The sequence below is a fragment of the Peromyscus leucopus genome, chromosome 20 (assembly GCF_004664715.2).
Source record: "Peromyscus leucopus breed LL Stock chromosome 20, UCI_PerLeu_2.1, whole genome shotgun sequence".
NCBI classification, from domain to species: domain Eukaryota; kingdom Metazoa; phylum Chordata; class Mammalia; order Rodentia; family Cricetidae; genus Peromyscus; species Peromyscus leucopus.
Window position 1 is genome coordinate 11284223 of NC_051080.1, and position 18026 is coordinate 11302248.

Below are 18026 nucleotides of genomic sequence, written 5' to 3' on the forward strand. Positions count from 1 at the left end.
GTCAAATTACTTTTGATTTTATAGGAGCCCATGTTTGAGAAGCATTAAGAGATTTTGGATTCTTTTAAAGAAAAGTTGGACTGTTGGAGTACTGGAAATATTTAAAGACTGGGAGACTTAAAATGTTGCTTATACTTTATACTGTTCTATTAATATTAATATATAACTTGGGGGACAAGTAAGAAAGGAAATGTTATGATTTAATACTGATATGTTTGTGTGTCAAGTTGGCAAGGGGTCAATTGTGCTAGCCATTTTTTTGTCAACTTGACACAAACCTAGTTATATCTGGGAAGAGGGGAATCCTAATTGATAAATTGTCTTTGCCAGATTGGCCTGTAGGCAGGTATGTGAGGGCATTTTTTTGATTAGTGATTGACTTGGGAAGGTCCAGCCCATTGTAGACCTGGGAAGGTGATGATGGATTGTGTAAGAGAGCAAGATGTGCAAGCCATGGGGAACCAACCAGTAATCAGCATTCTCCCATGAACTCCATCTCAGTTCTTGCCTTTGGGTTCCTTCTTAGAGCTTCTGCCTGAGTTTCACCAACAACATACTATAAACTATAAGCTTAAATAAACCCTTTTCTCCCCATGTTGCTTTTGGTGATGGTTTTATCACAGCAATAAAAAGAAAACTAAGACAATACCCTTGTCTTTACTGGAACCTGGGTGTACATGTGTTTTAGGCTCCCTAAAATTAAAGATTGATTGAGGAAACTATACACAATTATAATGAAGCTGTATCGCTGAATAATTCTTAACCTGAGGGAGCTCGTGTCCTAATGAATAATACTCACTGGCTTGTAAAAGCAGAGGTACCTGAGAAATAAGCTAAAGGTAAAATCATGCTTGAGAGTGTATTTGAAAAACAATCTAGATGCGTTTAATTTCTGGAGGTGATAGGGTGTAGAATGTGGCCAAGGGTGGATTCTGAGTAGTGGAGGCAAGGAGTTCAAGGCACTGAACAGCTTGGGTGTTGGATCATTCCTCTAAGGGATGGTGAATTTATTAAGGGTGAAGAAAGGAATCCCGGAACAAAAGAATCCTGGGATCCAAGAAACCAAATGAAGTTAGGAGAAGTAACTAGGAAATGGATTATTAATAGTAATAAAGAGAGAATCAAATATCCATTCTATAAACAAAGAATCAGGACTTTTATAGGAAGAAGACTCCGAAGGTATCAAATACCAGAAATGTTTATCTTGTGATAGTGGAACAGCTTTGCTTTTGGGGGTGGACATTCCTAAAGGTTGAGGGTGCAGGGAAGTGTGCTGAATTCAGAGGGCAGAGTGGAATTGTTTGGGAACACCAAAGTAGGATCTTCTGGAATCATGGTTGCCCTAGTCCTGGAGTTGAGAGCAGAGTGCCAGGCTTGGCACCAGCCATGTAAGACCAGGAGAAGGGGCCGGCACTCTTCCGGTTTCCACCTGTGCTATCAGTCTGTGTTCTGCAGCATTCACGGTACTACTGAAGTGACTCAAGTCAGAGCTCTCTCTTCTGCTCGTACCATCATCTGTGTGCTGGCAAAGTCTTTGCACATGCTCTCTGAGGGTGACAGTACTTTCCTGAAGTCTGCCCCATCTCTTCAGTCCATGTCCTTATCCTGGGTGGCTTTGACATTCTTTATGACCCATTTAATAACTCAGTACCTCCACATGATTTCCTCTAAAAAGCATTCACTTCTTTGTATGTCATGAATTAACTTAATCACAAGTGACTATTGTGAATTCTCATCCAAAACTGCCTTCAATATTTAAAGTGCTGAATAATAAAATTCCCTCTCTGCTTTCTCTTCTTGCAAATAGATTTTTAGATGTCCTTACTTACTGGACATCTGTTGTCATGAATCCTTGCTGTCCCCTCAGATTGTTGTTATCATCCCATGTGGCTCTGATGCAAAATCTGTCTGCCTGCCTGTCTGTCTGTCTTTCTCTCTCTCTCACACACACACAGAGAATGGGTGAACAAACACTCCACCCCATCATATGATAGTGCTTGATGTATAAATTACAAGTATATGCTTCCATGTGTACACATTTCCATGAAGTTGCCCACCCCTCCTTCATAGTCGCATCTTTAGGATAGTTTCTTGTTAATTTTCTTTAATCTAGGTTCTCCATGTTAGATATTGAGCTCTTTTTTCTAGAGATTTGTTTTTTTTTTTTCAAAATAAAGATTAGCTCGTTCACTTCCTTGCTTAAAAATCCCTGTGAACATCCACTACTATTAATTCACTAAATGAACATAGTATTAAACCAACTTCTAATGACTTATCATTATACACATAGATCAATGCATCTCTCAACCCTCATCAGAAAAGATTCCCTTTGCAGGAGATGGTGGTTAACACAGAGACCCACAAGATGTAGAGAATAGAAGACCACAGAATGCTTGGCCTTAAATGGATCATATGTACTCTTCCCCTTCCTCCAACCACTGTGTGAGAGGACTTAGAAAGGTGGTAAGAGCCAGAGGCAGTGGAGGACCACACAGGAGCGGTGTCTTCTGGACACAACAGGGCATCTGCACATATGATCTCAGTGACTGATGGCATGCACAAGACCTGTGCAAAAGACCAAATCCCAGCGTGGAGAGGGGAGTTGGGCATGGTCTTCTTAGCCCTGGCTGAGGAGCTACTGGCAATTGTAAGATGCTGGGAGAGGGATGGTCAGTTTTCTCTAACAGTGTGGCCCTTGATCAGTAGACCATGCTCCAGTAGAAATTCACACATCTAAGTACATCTGGGCAGCACAAACTAAACAAAAACCAACCACAACAAAACAAGGGGACACATTTGGTGAGTGAGGAAACAGGATTGGATTTAGGAGGAAGGGTGAATATGATCAAAACACATTGTATAGAGCACTCAAAGAGATAATAAAATCCATTAATAATTACTGTGAGTAGCCTAAAACCTAAAATTTGAAATAGAATCTTGGTGTAGACTTTTATGCAGGACTCACACCCCTTCATATCTTGCCCTCAACTTGCTTGTCTAGTCATGTTTTTACATTTACAAGCTCTAACCCCTTTAATACATGAACATATATACTTGTATACATACATACATGTGGACAGATTCATACATGCATATGCATATATGCATATATATATACATGTACACAGATGCATGCATTCCTGCACATGCACATATATATATATGTATATATATACCCAAATGAATACATACATGCATACATATGTGCATATATACACATGTATACAGATACATGCACACACATATGCATATATACACATGCATGTACACACACACACATACACACACACACACACACACACACACACACACACACACACACACACTGCTTAGTGTTCCCCGGACATACATGGGAATCAACATCACACTGTTTCCTCTGTGCAGAATCAAAGCTTGATCCTCATTTGTGGAGATCTGATTTTCTCTCAGGTTCCTGGACCTGGGAGATCTTCTTAGTAAATCTGTACTTCCCAGGTGCAGGAACCACTTCTTGTGATACTAGTGCATATTCTTCTTGTTAGGTTTGTCTAGATAAACGTGTAGCCTAATATACTGTACCCTGACTATCTTGAGCTTTGTGACTTTGTGCTTGGCCTCTTTCTAGAGGACTCAGTAGCATGGTTAGGATATGGTGGCTACTTGAAAATTTGTTTTGACTGGAAGATGAATATACACATAGTACTTTTCTGAAAAGAGACTTCTAGCTTCCAGATATGCAATGGAGAGTTCTAAACCATATCTAGAACACAGGTGAACATAATCCCCCCTCCAAAGATGCAGACAGCAGGGGCAGAAGGAACTCAGAAAGGAGGAAAGTTTTCTTAAGAGTGCGTGGGTCTCCATAACAAAACCCACTGGCATTGATTTCCCATAGTTTTGGATGCTAGAAGTTTAAGACAAAGGTCTAGCATGAGTGAGCTCTGGGGAAGGTTCTCTTCCTTGTGACAGACAGATGCCTCCTTGCTCTGTCCTTGTATCAGAGAACAAACTCTGGGTTGTGTGCTCGTACAAGGGCAAAGCTTTCCTAGTCACATGACCCATCTCATTTCTTAAAGTCCAGTCTCCAGAGAGCATCATACTGGGGGCCCAGACTTTAATAGATGTGTGGGGACCACCCCATCCCTGACAGTGTTGAAAGCCCCTCTCTCCTATGCTGTCTGTGTCCTGCTCTATGTGATGGGGGATGATGCAGTCTATGCACATCGCCAAGGAAGGGGCCTCCGAACTCGGGACTTGGATACCACTTCTTGAAGAATACTCGCTCAGTCTCCTGTCACTTTTAGAATGGAATCTGAGTTGTTAGATCCACTTCCGTAAAAGGGATACATTTATGGCCGTACTTTACTGCACTTTTGATGTTATTATTTGTAGTTTGGCAGTTTCTCTGTCTGCTTTGAATTAGGGGAAGAGAGAGAGAATGGCTGCCGCCAACAGCCGAGTGAAACCGAAAGAAGTGCCATCATCTACAGAGCCGTCCCTTCCCTGCTCTCAAAGATGTAACTGGGCCTTGCCTTACAAGAGATGGGGGCCGATGCTTTCATGTCCTGTCTGCTTGTCCACTCAGCACTCCCTGAGAAACACCCCCTTGAATCATCCCTCTTATAAATCCGTCTGTGACCATAATAATGCTACTGCTTACTATAATAATGTTTCCCACTTATAATAGTAACAACTCTAATTTGTAGAAATTTTAGGAATCTGGCTTCCTGGTGCACATCTGTCATTCCCATAATTGGAAGGAAGAGGCAGGAGAATCACGAGTTTGAGCCCAGCCTAGGATACACATAATGAATTCTGTATACAGAGTATAAAATAATAACTGTAAGAAAAGTGAAAATATTTCTGTTTGACCAGGCAGAGGTGACATCACTTGTGATCTTCATGGTCTTCTATATCATGGTGTACATACCCTTTTCTTCTGAAAATAAAAGGCAGAGGGAATAACATACAGAACTATGTGTTCTGCTCTCAGGCAGATTCAAAGATTGAATCTCAGTGTCTTCAGAGAAAGGGACTAAGTCTTTTAAACTCTCAGATCTGATGCTCTGGTGGCATCCAGTCTTTCACATGGGCCAAACTTCTTTGGACTTCCCAGTCTCTGCTCATGACCAATCTATCACAGTTTGCCTAGTGTCCCTGTCCTGTTCTCTCCATGTCTAGAATGCCACCATATTTCAAATCCTAGATGACCTCTCTGGCTTGATGTTTTCTGCAAACAGAACTGGAAGGGAGTTTCTGTCTTCCAACTTCTCCCAGATGGTTCCTTCTGCCTTGTGTTCTCTCTCATCTACTCTGTACTCAGACTTCACATCTTTCTCCTCAAAATGCATTTATTCAGGCTTTTCAATCCCATTTCCAATTTAATACTAGTCTATCTTATTTTTCTTCAAAGATGTTATCTCTTCCTGATATTTGGCATATTTTGATTTGAAACATTTAATTGGACAATGGGCTTCTTTTTGTCATAAAACCATAATTGGATGCCCATTTCAGGAATTAAATTTAACCCAAATAACCAAACAATCTTTGACAAGAAAAACAAAGGCCAAGGATGCATACTTCAAAATTACAACAGCAATCAAAACAATGTGGTATTGGTATAAAGACGAATCCACACACCAATGAGATAAAATGAAAAGTCTAGAAATAAGCCTTCCCAGATGTTTAAATGGTTTTTAAAAAATGGTAACAAAGAGATTCAGGCATGGAAGAAACAGTCTTTGCAGTCAGTGGCTCTGGGAACACTGGATATTCACATCCAAAAGATAAGCGTAATACAATATGTAAAAATTAATTCAAAATGGATCACAAATCTAAATGTAAGACCTCAGACTATAAAACTCTTAGAAAACAAAGGGCAAAAGCTTCACGATGCTGGATTTTTCAATGGCTTCTTACACTGACCTCATAGGCAAGGCAACAAAACAAAAAACGGACATATTGGGTTTTATGAAAATTGAAATTTGGTACATCAAAAGACCTTATAAAACACTTCAAAGAATGTGAGAAGATAATTGAAAATCATGTCAGAGAAGGGATTAAAATCTGGAATATGTAGCGAACTCTGAAAACTAACAACAAAATAATCCAATCAAAAGTGAGCAAATGACTTGAACAGATGTTTCTCCTGTCCGTGGTTGGTGGTCCTTCATAATCAGATCCCAGATGCCGGTCATATCTCAGCAGTCCTTCAGGGGTCAGATTGCGTGTCCTGTTCTTCCTTCTGGGAAGTCACTTAGGAACCCGGTTATGGATGTTGGTCGTACTCCACAGTGGTGCTTTCCAACGTTGGGTACCCTGCCTTGGAGCTGTTTGTGTTGCTATGAAGATTCTGTGTCTAAATGGGTTTCCACCTTTCTGAGTATTTTCAAGGTATTGATGTAGTATTCCCTTTCTGTAGGCTAGAGATATTCTGGTGGCCAGATTTCAAGGGTCATGATAGTCCCGTGAACCTGCTCTGACTTCCCTAGAGTTTGGTTCATGGAGGACCTGGGGCCACCAAGCCTCTCAACAGAGTTCTTTTAAAATGACTTAAAATCTTACACTTCTCTGGTCTTTTAAAAATCACATCCTACTACTGTTATGGCCAAGTGCCAAATTGGGGTGTTCCCATTATCTCTCTTCACAAACGTGGGTCCTCTGGGAGAGTAGCATGCATTCTTAACTGCTGGGCCATTTCTCCAGCTCTTAAACTATTTTCCACTTTCTAGGTAACAGTATAATATGGTGATATTTTATTTGTACTGAAATGTGATTTTATTTGTATGTTAATAAATAAAGTTGCCTGGGGGTCAGAGCTAATAGTAAGCCATAGCAGAGCTGGGCATTCATGGTGCACGCCTTTAATCCCAGCACTTGATAGGCAGAGCTAGGTAGATCTCTGTGTGATCAGGGATACAGCCAGCATTGGAGAACACACGCCTTTAATCTCAATACCAACCATAGAAGACCTGGAGGTCTGTACAGATGGGCAGTGATGAGGCGGTCATGTGGTTGGGTTTACAACCAATGAGAAGGCAGAACAGAAAGTCTATATAAAGACAAACACACAGGAAGTAGGTCTCTCTTGGCTGAAAAGGATCGCTGAAGCAGGAAGGGTAAGGCTCTTAGCTCTGACCTCTTGGGCTTTTATCTTTACATTGGTTCTGTGTTTCTTATTTAATGAGATGGTTACTTCTACAGTATAATACCTGCCAAAAGATATTTTAAGCCCCAATTAATCAGTCAATATAAAGTCACTCCATTCTGATTGAGGCAACAATGTATCAAAATGTCATTACAGTTTTAAATTTACATACACTCAATGTGAGTCCATCAAATTTCATAATATAGACACTGCTGGATGGAAAGACACAGATTAATCTCAATGTTTCCTTGGAGTCATCACACCACTTCCAGCTCTTACAATCTTTTTGCTTTCTCTTCCACACAAATTCCTACTCCTCAAAAAGAGGGGTTTGATTATGACATCCCATTCATGAGTGCTCCAAAGTCTGTCACTCTTTGCATATTGTCCAGTCGTGGGTTTCTGTGTTAATTTCCGTCTACTTCAAGAAGTTTCTCTGATTAGCACTGAATCATAGATTTATGGGTATAGCATACTATATCATTATATAATCAAACAGTAGGTTTTACTCTAGGCCCATGACATATCTGGTCTCAGATTCTTGTCCACTTTAGCAGTATCAGATATGCAACAATATGCCATGACCAAGGCAACCTATAAAAGAATATGTTTAATTTGGGCTTAAGGTTTCAGTGGATTAGAGTCTGTGGTAGTGGAGAAAAGTCATGGTGGCAGGAACAGCTGAGAGCTTAAATCTTGACCCACAAGTAAGTAGATAGAGATAGAACACTGATAATAATATACATCTTTTTGAAAACTCAAAGTCTACTCCTAGTGAGACAACTCTCCCAACAAGGGCAAGCCCTTTAATCCTTCCCAAACAGTTCCACCAACTGAGCACTGTATATTTAGGTGCTGATGCTGATCCTTCTACTTCAATCAATCACTAATAGATATCAGTGAAATTCAGAAAACCATTTAGGACCAAATTTTAAAGGGTTATATCTCACTAAACTGGAACATTTAAAAGAAACGGATGCAATGTTACATGCACATGACCTCGCAATATGACTTACAAGAGCCAGTCCAACAGGGACTGATTTCTCTTGTACGACTTCAGGTCTCCATCCCAAGGAGCTATTGGTGGTTAAATTGCCCAGATTTTCTGCTTCTGCACCCATAGCCTTTTCTAGCCTCAAAAGCTGTGTAGAGAGAAGACCTTTTACTCTTTGATTTTTCTATTTAGGTAGTTTAGATACTGTATTTGTTAGGTTTCTATTGCTGTAAAGACACACCATGACCATGACAACTCTTAAAGAAAAAGATTTAATTTGGGCCGCATAGAGTTTTAGAGGTTTAGTCCATTATCATCAGGGTGGGATAGGATTCAGTCTCTCCATCTTATTTATTCTTATACAAACAAATTCCCACTGACTGGGCATCTTGACTATGTGTATATACCTATATATAATGTTTTAACTATATATAACAGTGGCCATAAAACCTCTGTGGTGGCCTGATGATACTCATGTTCCTTATGTGTTACTCTCACAGACCACAAAATTTGTTTTACATTTTTAATCGTTTTTAAGGGTGCCTATATACTCACTCACTGGATGCTACTCATTAAGAAGCTATGTTACTCTGTACCACATAGAGAAAGACAGCCTCACCAGGGTTTCCCTAGTGTCCCGGGTGTAAATCCAAAGAGAAAGAGAGAGAGAGAGAGAGAGAGAGAGAGAGAGAGAGAGAGAGAGAGAGAGAAAGAGAGAGAAAGAGAGAGAAAGAGAGAACAAGAAAGCGTAGCTGGCTAAAGTTTAAATGCAGCCACGTGTTCCCTCTTGTGCCGAGTCAAGGCTTGGGTCTGGCTTCCTTAAACTCTGACCACGTGCGTTGGCTTTACAGGCAGGGCCCTGTTCGGCAGGGCAGGTCTGAGTTGTTTGTAGCACCGGCTTTAAGCAAGCTGCTCACAGACCTAGGCCCGGGCTAGAAGCTGCCGCTCGGACTAGGTAGCCGGCAGCTCGGACTAGGTAACCGGCAGCTCGGACTAGGAAGCCGGCCGCTTCCTGCCGCCGCCTGCCGCCACCTGCTGCCCTTGCGGGAAAGCGGACCTGCCGTCAAGCCAAGCGGTTTTTAATGGATTCTTGTCACGTTGGGCGCCAAATATTGATGTAACCAACCGTCTTATTAAATAAGAAACACAGAAACAATGCAAAAGAGAAAGCCGAGAGGTCAGAGCTCAGAGCTAAAATCTCACCCTTCCGCCTGCGGTGTCCCAGCTTCCCGAAAGAGGGCTCTATTTCCTGTCTGTTCGTCTATTTAAAGTATTTTGTTCTGCCTTCTCATTGGTTGTAAACCCAAACACGTGACTGCCTCCTCACTGTCTGAATGTACAGCCCCCTAGGTCTTAAAGGCATATGTCTCCAATGCTGGCTATATCCCTGAACACACAGATATCTATGGGATTAAAGGCGTGTGCCACCACCGCCACACTCTTGCTATGGCTCTAATAGCTCTGACCCCCGGGCAACTTTATTTATTAACATACAATCAAAATCACATTTCAGTACAATTAGATTACCACCACAGACTCTTAATCCAGGACTACCTCTGGGTATAGGACTTATCCTCCCTTGCATGTCTCAGGACCCGCTGTAGGAGCTACACAACTAATTACATAGCACGAAGGCACAAGACCCCATACCATCTAGGGAAGGTAATCATGTCAGGATCACTCCTTGGATGCACCACCCTCAGGCTATTCAGCCTCAGTGGCATGCCTTGCTTCTCATATCTAATACAGTACAATTACTTTCCTTAAACTTCCTCCTTGTTTGGGTGCCAATTATATTTTGTGACATTATTCTTGAGGAGATGTGAGCAAATGCCTACTAACCCCAGGTATGGAATCAACAACAGACAAAAGTAATAATACCACCAAAGTCCAAGTTTAGTGAACCAGTGAGTTTTACTAATGCTACTAACAGTAGCATGGGTAAGGGGTTACTCACAGGAACAGAAATGACTTGGAGACAGCTGCATCACCAAAAGCTCACTCTAGCATGGATTGCCCAAACAATTTTGAAACTTGAAGCTTACTGAATAACTTGCAGGCTGTTTGACAGACTGAAGAGGCTCTTGTGTCTCTTCCAGGCAGCTTGGTTTGTCTGAAACTCTTCCACACAGCTCAGCTGGTATCTGTCTCTTCTAGGTTGCAGAGCCATTTAAAAAAAAGTAAAAGTACTACTGTTTTCAGATGAAATGATTCCCTCTGTGAAAGACTGAAGAATCTACCAAAAAAATTCTTAGAACTGATTCACACTTTCAGCAGTTGAAGGGGTCTCTGTGACTTCCACAGCCAGCAGAGTTATGATCCACAGAAGGCATGAAGGCAGTTTTGTGGAGGATGTGCAATTTGTATATAAGTATAAGCTCCTTCTGAAGAGCTATCTGTAAAAGCACTAAAAGTGGTCTATACGACCTTTAAATGTAATTTTAGGCAATACCTATGGGGTAGCTTCAAAAAATTTCAATAGGGGAGCTTTAGGATCATGATTATTTACAGATCCAGTAACATACTAATGCTACCTGCCAGTTATTGTCAGTGTAGAACAAATAATCAACATGTGTTTTGTTTAATGACACAATGATTTCTGTAGGCTCTTTACCAGTAAGCTGTTTAAGACATCCTTTCCATCATTACCAAGTCTATAAATTCTTATAAATAAGGAGTTACATACAGATCATTGTGGAGAGTTCTGACATGCATAAATTTCTATAATGTGGTTATCTTGTTGATAAATAGTTCCAGTAGGTGATAGGGAAGAAGGAAGGATAAGTAATTGATAAAGAAATAAGGGATTAATTCTTTGAGCTACTGCTTTAGCAGAAGTATTGTGTAATAAACTAATGACTTACCACTTCAGGTGCTATGTTTCTTACAGAGTTCAATGGAGAGTCTCCAGGAAGTAAGTTAAAGAGCAGAGACAAATCCTTATTAGTAATAGGCAGATAAGGACATGTCCAATTGACATGGCCCTAAATTTTTGGTAAGCAATTGAGGGTACATTGTTTGGGAAGTTTGAAGCTGAGAAGATTATGGTAGATTTGTTGTTGAGTAATAATATATCCTAAATAATCTCTAAGCGATTGCTTTTGTATTTCATCTGGAGTTATGTTTAAATTTTGCTGTTTTAGTTTATTTACCAGGAAAGTTAAACACTCATTTAAGTACTGATTAGATGAAGAGAAGAAGAGCATGTCATCCATATAATGAATGATTAATGCATTGGGAATTTATTCTGCATTGTTTAAGTGCTTTATGTATATAATATTGACATATAATGGTAATATTTTTCATCCCATGTGATAAAACTCTCCAATGATATTGGATCACTGACTATAGATTGTGTAAAGGAGGAACAAAACGCAAAATGTTCCTTCTCATTAGAATGTAAAGGAATAGAGAAAAAGCAGTATTTTAAACCAAGTATAATAGTGTAGTATCCTTGACAAACCACAGTAGGAGCAGGAAGCCCTCCCTGCCTTGAGGACCTCCATTGTTTCCACAGTAGCATTTATGCTCCTGAGATCATGTAACAGTTGAAATTTATTTTGTCCTTTCAGGAATCACAAAAATTAGGATAACTCCATCCAAGCACTGACTGAAGGTTCTATGTGTCTTAGTTGTAGTTGTTTCTGTATTAGAAGTTGGGCCTATTTAAATTTTTCCCTGTGAAGGAGCCTTGACATTCCTTGGCCCAATGTTTTCCCTGGGTGAATGCAAGGGGCCAGAGCCAATCAGCTTCTCGGCCTGGCTGACCCTTTGCCAAGATGTGTTCTGAGGATCCTACAGTCCTCCTGGAAGGGATCCAAGCATTACTGCAGTCCAGATTGCCAAATAGTTGACAAGGATTTTATCCCCCCCCCCCCCTTTATGAGCTCTTTTTATATCAGCTCTTCTGCGTTTCCAATTTTCAACATCAATGGTTCCTTGTTCAGGAAACCAAGGATTGAATTTTACAGGCACTTATACGAAGTTTTAGAGCTGTGGCTATGAATATTTTTGCTTCCCTGGATCTTAACATGCATTTCAATAACTATATAAAATGCTTTGCCTCAGAGGACTGAGAGGAACCCACACTCATTCCGTGGGCAGAAGGACCCAACTCCTCCCCTCTGCTCTGTTTTAAAGAAACATTGTCTCACCTTCTCCAGGGCTCAAGCCCATATGTTGGCTCGCTAGTTGCTGTGAGCTCTGTGACCTCCACCGCCAAAGAGTGGCAGTCTGTGGGGAGGGGTGGGAACAAGGAGGCAGTTCTGTTCAGCATGACTCAGTGGCCAGTGCTGGCTCAAACTTTTGGCATCTGACGCCACGTAGTTTATTTTAGGCATGTTTAAGCACAGTACAGTTTGGTTCAAACTTATTCTGGTGATAATTGACTCAATCCTATGTTTGCAACAAAGCATACACGTATCTCTTTGAGGATCAAAGTGAGCTAAATACAGATCAGATGTGAAATGCAGTGTAAAGTCTGTAAAGACATGCTCTGAAAGACTGACTGAAAAATAATTTATTATAAGGTTCTGGGGGGTAGATCCTGTGCCAGGAAAGTCTCCAGTCACAATGGGCTATTAAACATGTCTGTTTCCAGTCTTAGGGCACATAAGAGGTTATGCATTCCTTCCCTGTGTGTTTAACGTTCCAGGATCCCCTGGTGCTTATCTGTTAGCACAAAGATCTTCACACCCCCTAAAAAGCAATGTGACATGATACAAGGGAATCATGCAAAAATTTAATAGTTTTCTTGTATACCAATAACAAACAGAAGTAAATCAGGCAAGCAATCCCATTCATAGTAGCCTCAAAATACAAAATATACCTTGGAGTAAACCCAACTGAGGATATGAAACACCATGTTATATATACACACATATATTAAAGAAAACACTAGAAGAGGTATTAGAACAGATATCATTGAATTTCAGAAAATAATGATGACATTAAAAGCCTATGTTTTACCAAATTGAGACATCTGAAAAGAATTGATAAATTTCTAGAGGCACACCATTTACCAAGGTTAAACCAAAATGAGATAAACAATTTTAAAAGACTGACAATAAGCAATGAGAGTGAAGCAGTAATAAAATTCCTGCTTAAAACACCCACCCCCACACCCTCACACACACACCCACACCATGAAAATAGGTAAGAAATAGTTGGGAAAAGGAATGGGTGATCAGGAACAGGAAGGGGCTGACTGAAGGATATAGGGATTTTTTTTAAAGCAATAAAAATTGATATGGAAGCATTAAAGACCATAGGTAGCTAAAGCAATCTTGAGGAAAATGAATGGCACTGGGTACCACTACACCTGATTTCATAGTGTACTACAGAGCCACAGTAACATGAATGTTGTAGCATGAGGCCCAGGCAAGGCATTTAGATAAATGGGTTAACATAGAAGTCCCAGATAACAGAACTCATACAGCTAAAGCTATAAAATTGTGTGTATTGTTTAGTTATACTTTTATAATTTATTTATTCTCAGAGAATTTCATAGATCTATACAATGTATTTTGATCATATCTACTCCCCCCCAGATCTTCCTCTATGACATCTCCCTCCCAAGTTAATGCCTTCTTTCTCCTCTTCCTTTTCTTTTCTTTCTTTTTTTTTAAATAACCCACGGAGTCCAGGTAGTATCCTCCCTATGCACACAGGTGTGGGGCCATAAAGGAAGTACTAGGTAGTTTGATACTATGCCCATTTATCAAAATAATACTAGTAAGTTCTCCCCTAGGATTGTGACTTTCCGGGCTAGGTTTACACTACCAGGCGAGAGTTCTCCATGTTTGATATCCTTAGCAGTCCTATCTCCAAGTTCTGGTGGATGAGGCAAGAACAAAGACGTACCTTGCTTTGATTTGGGGAATCTGGGAAGCACCCGCAGTAACTACATCCCTCAGGAGGCACCGGGATTTTACTTAAAACCTATGACTTCTCGGAGTGCCAAGATTCAAACTTTTTATTATACATGTTTTTAAATTTTTAAGATTTTAATACATAAGTGCAATGCAGTTTTTAAATCATATTTGTCCCTCAAATTTTTTAATAAAATATAAAAACAGTGGGTTTTCACATGGTAAAGCCCCATGGTTTTTTAACTAGTATTATAAATTAGAGAAAAGGCAGCATCTCCAACAAATGGCAAAACTGGATGTCCACATTTGAAGAATAAAACTAGGTTCCCACATTTCATCCTGTATGAAAATTACCTTCAAGTGGATCAAAGGCTTTAACATAGACATATAACTCTGAAAATGGTATAAAAATTTAGAGAGAACTCTTTAAGATTCGGGCATTGGTAAGTACTTTCTAAATAGACTCATTTACTGAGGAAACAATGCCGACAATCAACAAATGGGAATTCATGATATGGAAAAACTTTTGTAGTACAAGAGAAGCAGTTAATTGAAGAAACAGCCTATAGATTGAAGGGAAAGGAACCTTTGTTACTTATGCATCTGACAAGATTAATATCTATACTATATGAAAAATTAAAGAATGCAGGCAACAAGAAGTCAAACAACTGATCCCAGGGTTTCTGTTTCAATAACAAAACATGGAGACCAAAAGCAACTTGGAGAGAAAAGGGTTTACTTTGCTTGCTCTTCTAGGCAGTAGTCTATCTTGGAGGCAGGAACTAATGTAGAGGGCATGGAGGGGTACTGCTTACTGGCTTCCTCCTCATGGTTTGCTCATCCTGTTTTCTTTCTTTCTTTTTTTTTATCACAAGTAGAAAGAAAATTTATCTTCCCCTTAGTTTACATGCCACACAGATGTTTTAAATGTTAACAAAAATAAACAAAAATCCTGGAAAATATATTATCAGAGAAGGAATGAAGGTAAGCATCAAACAAAGTTCTGGTGAAGTTTAGTCTACTTCTTCCATGCGCAATGTGTCGTCATCTCCTTCCAGGGGTGGCATCTCTTCAGTTACAGCAGCACTGGTATCATCCACAGTAGGATCATCTTCATCAATACCTAGACCAAGCTTGATTATCCTGTAGATCCTGTTAGCATGTGTCTGGGGATCTTCCAGACTAAAGCCAGAAGACAGGAGTGCAGTTTCATACAGCAAGATGACCAGATCCTTCACAGACTTGTCATTCTTGTCAGCCTCTGCCTTTTGCCGTAGGGTTTCCGATAATGGAGTGGTCAGGGTTTATCTCCAGGTGCTTCTTTGCTGCCATGTAACCCATTGTTGAGTTGTCTCTGAGGGCTTGAGCTTTCATGATTCTCTCCATGTTTGCTGTCCACCCGTATGTGGTCGTGACAATGCTGCATGGGGATGTCACCAATCGGTTTGATACAGCCACCTTTTCAACCTTTTTCCCCAAAATATCTTTCATAATTTTGCAGAGGTTTTCAAATTTTGTCTTTTTCTCTTCCTGTTTCTTTTTCTCCTCTTCATCTTCTGGGAGTTCCAGTCCTTCTTTGGTAACTGACACCAAGGTTTTACCCTCAAATTCCTTCAGCTGTTGCACACAATACTCATCAATGGGCTCAATCATATAGATTACTTCTAAGCCATGCTTTCGGAGATGTTCCACAAAGGCCGAGTTAGCAACTTGGTCCTTGGTCTCACCTGTGATAAAGTAGATGTGCTTCTGGTTTTCCTTCATTCTGGTGCAATAGTCCTTGAGAGAAACCATCTCATCTCCAGAAGCAGATGTGTAGTACCGCAACAGCTCTGAAAGCTTCTTCCAATTTTGAGAGTCTTCATGAATTCCAAGCTTTATATTTTTTGAGAATTGCTCATAAAACTTTTTGTAATAAAGCACAGGGACAAATAACCAAATGAATGGAAGCACAGGATCTATGAACCAAAGGCTGAGGGGCCCCCAACTGGATCAGGCCCCCTGAATGGGTGAGACAGTCATTTGGCTTGATCTGTTTGGGAGGCAGCTGTGTGTTGGTGCCGGGTCCTGGGCTCGTTGCTTGAGTTGGCTGTTTGAATCCTGGGACTTATGCAGGGACGCTTGGCTCGGTCTGGGAGGGGGGGACTGGACCTGCCTGGACTGAGTCTACCAGGTCGACCCCGGTCCTCGGGGGAGACCTTGATCTGGAGGAGGTGGGAATAGGGGGTGGGCTAGGGGGAGGGGGAGGGGGGCGAGAGGGGGAGAACAGGGGAATCTGTGGCTATTATGTTGAACTGAATGGTGTTGTAAAATAAATTAAAAAAAATTAAAAAAAAAAAAACTTTTTGTAGTTTTCTTTATCTTCTGCCAGTTCAGTAAATAGTTCTAAACATTTCTTGACCAAATTCTTTCTGATAACTTTCAAAATTTTGCTTTGCTGCAACATTTCACGGGAAATATTTAGAGGAAGATCCTCAGAATCCACCACTCCTCTAATGAAATTCAGGTACTCAGGGATTAACTCCTCACAGTTATCCATGATGAAAACTCTGGGCACATACAACTTGATGTTGTTCTTTTTCTTTCTGTTTTCAAACAGATCAAAAGGAGCACGTCTTGGGACAAAAAGAAGGGCTCGGAATTCCAATTGTCCTTCAACAGAAAAATGCTTCACTGCCAAATGTTCTTCCCAATCGTTGGTTAAGCTCTTGTAAAATTCTCCATATTCTTCATTAGTAATGTCATCAGGATTTCTGGTCCAAATAGGCTTTGTTTTGTTGAGTTCTTCTTGATCAATGTACTTTTCTCTTATCTTCTTCTTCTTCTTCTTGTCACCATCTTTCTTTTCTTCTTCTTCATCAGAACCAACATCTTCTATTTCAGGCTTGTCCTCTGACTCCTTTTCTTCTTTTTCTTTCTCTTCCTCTTTATCTTCTTTTTCTTCAGCTTCATCATTACTGACTTCCTTATCACGTTCCTTCTCCACGAAGAGAGTAATGGGATAGCCAATAAACTGAGAATGTTTCTTCACAATCTCCTTTATTCTCTGTTCCTCCAAATACTCGGTTTGGTCTTCTTTCAGGTGTAAGATAACCTTTGTTCCACGGCCCATTGGCTCACCTGTGTCAGTCCTCGCTGTGAATGAGCCCCCTGCTGAGAATTCCCAGGCATACTGCTCATCATCATTATGTTTGGTGATCACAGTCACTTTCTCAGCAACCAAATATGCAGAGTAAAAACCAACACCAAACTGGCCAATCATAGAGATATCTGCACCAGCCTGCAAAGCCTCCATAAAGGCTTTGGTACCAGACTTGGCAATAGTACCAAGGTTATTGATCAGGTCAGCCTTGGTCATTCCAATTCCTGTATCCACAATAGTAAGGGTTCGATCTTGTTTGTTGGGAATAAGATTAATGTTCAGCTCCTTCCCAGAGTCTAGTTTACTAGGGTCCATCAGACTCTCGTATCTGATCTTGTCCAGAGCATCTGATGAATTTGAAATCAGCTCCCTCAGAAAGATCTCTTTGTTTGAATAGAAAGTATTGATGATCAAGGACATCAACTGGGCGATTTCTGCCTGAAAGGCGAAAGTCTCGACCTCCTCCTCCTCCATGGGTTGGTCTTGGGTCTGGGTTTCCTCAGGCATCTTTGCGGAGTGACCACGCACGGGACGTGACCGGCTGCACCACCACACTGAAGCAACTCATCCTGTTTTCTTATAGCACCCAGGACCACCAGCCCCAGGGCAGCACTGCCCACGATGATTAGGGACCTTCCACATCAATCAAAAAATGAGCTACAGTCTCAATAAACAGTTTCTTCCATTAAAGAAAATGCACCACAGGCTTGCTCACAGGCCGATCTGATGGTGGTGGGCTCTTCTCAATTGGGTTTCCTCTTCCAAAATGATTCTAACTTATGTCAATTGACATAATAATTAGCATACAACCCAATCAAGAAATTGGTTAACTGACCATGTTCAAAAGCCGAAAAGGAAATGGAAAAAAGGTCAACCACCCTAGCCATCAGAGAA

At 40.7% G+C, this 18026-nt stretch overlaps 1 pseudogene; it reads right to left on the reverse strand.

Moving 5' to 3' along the window:
• Positions 1-14866: 14866 nt before the first annotated feature.
• Positions 14867-17697, reverse strand: LOC114693058 (annotated as a pseudogene).
• Positions 17698-18026: the final 329 nt, after the last annotated feature.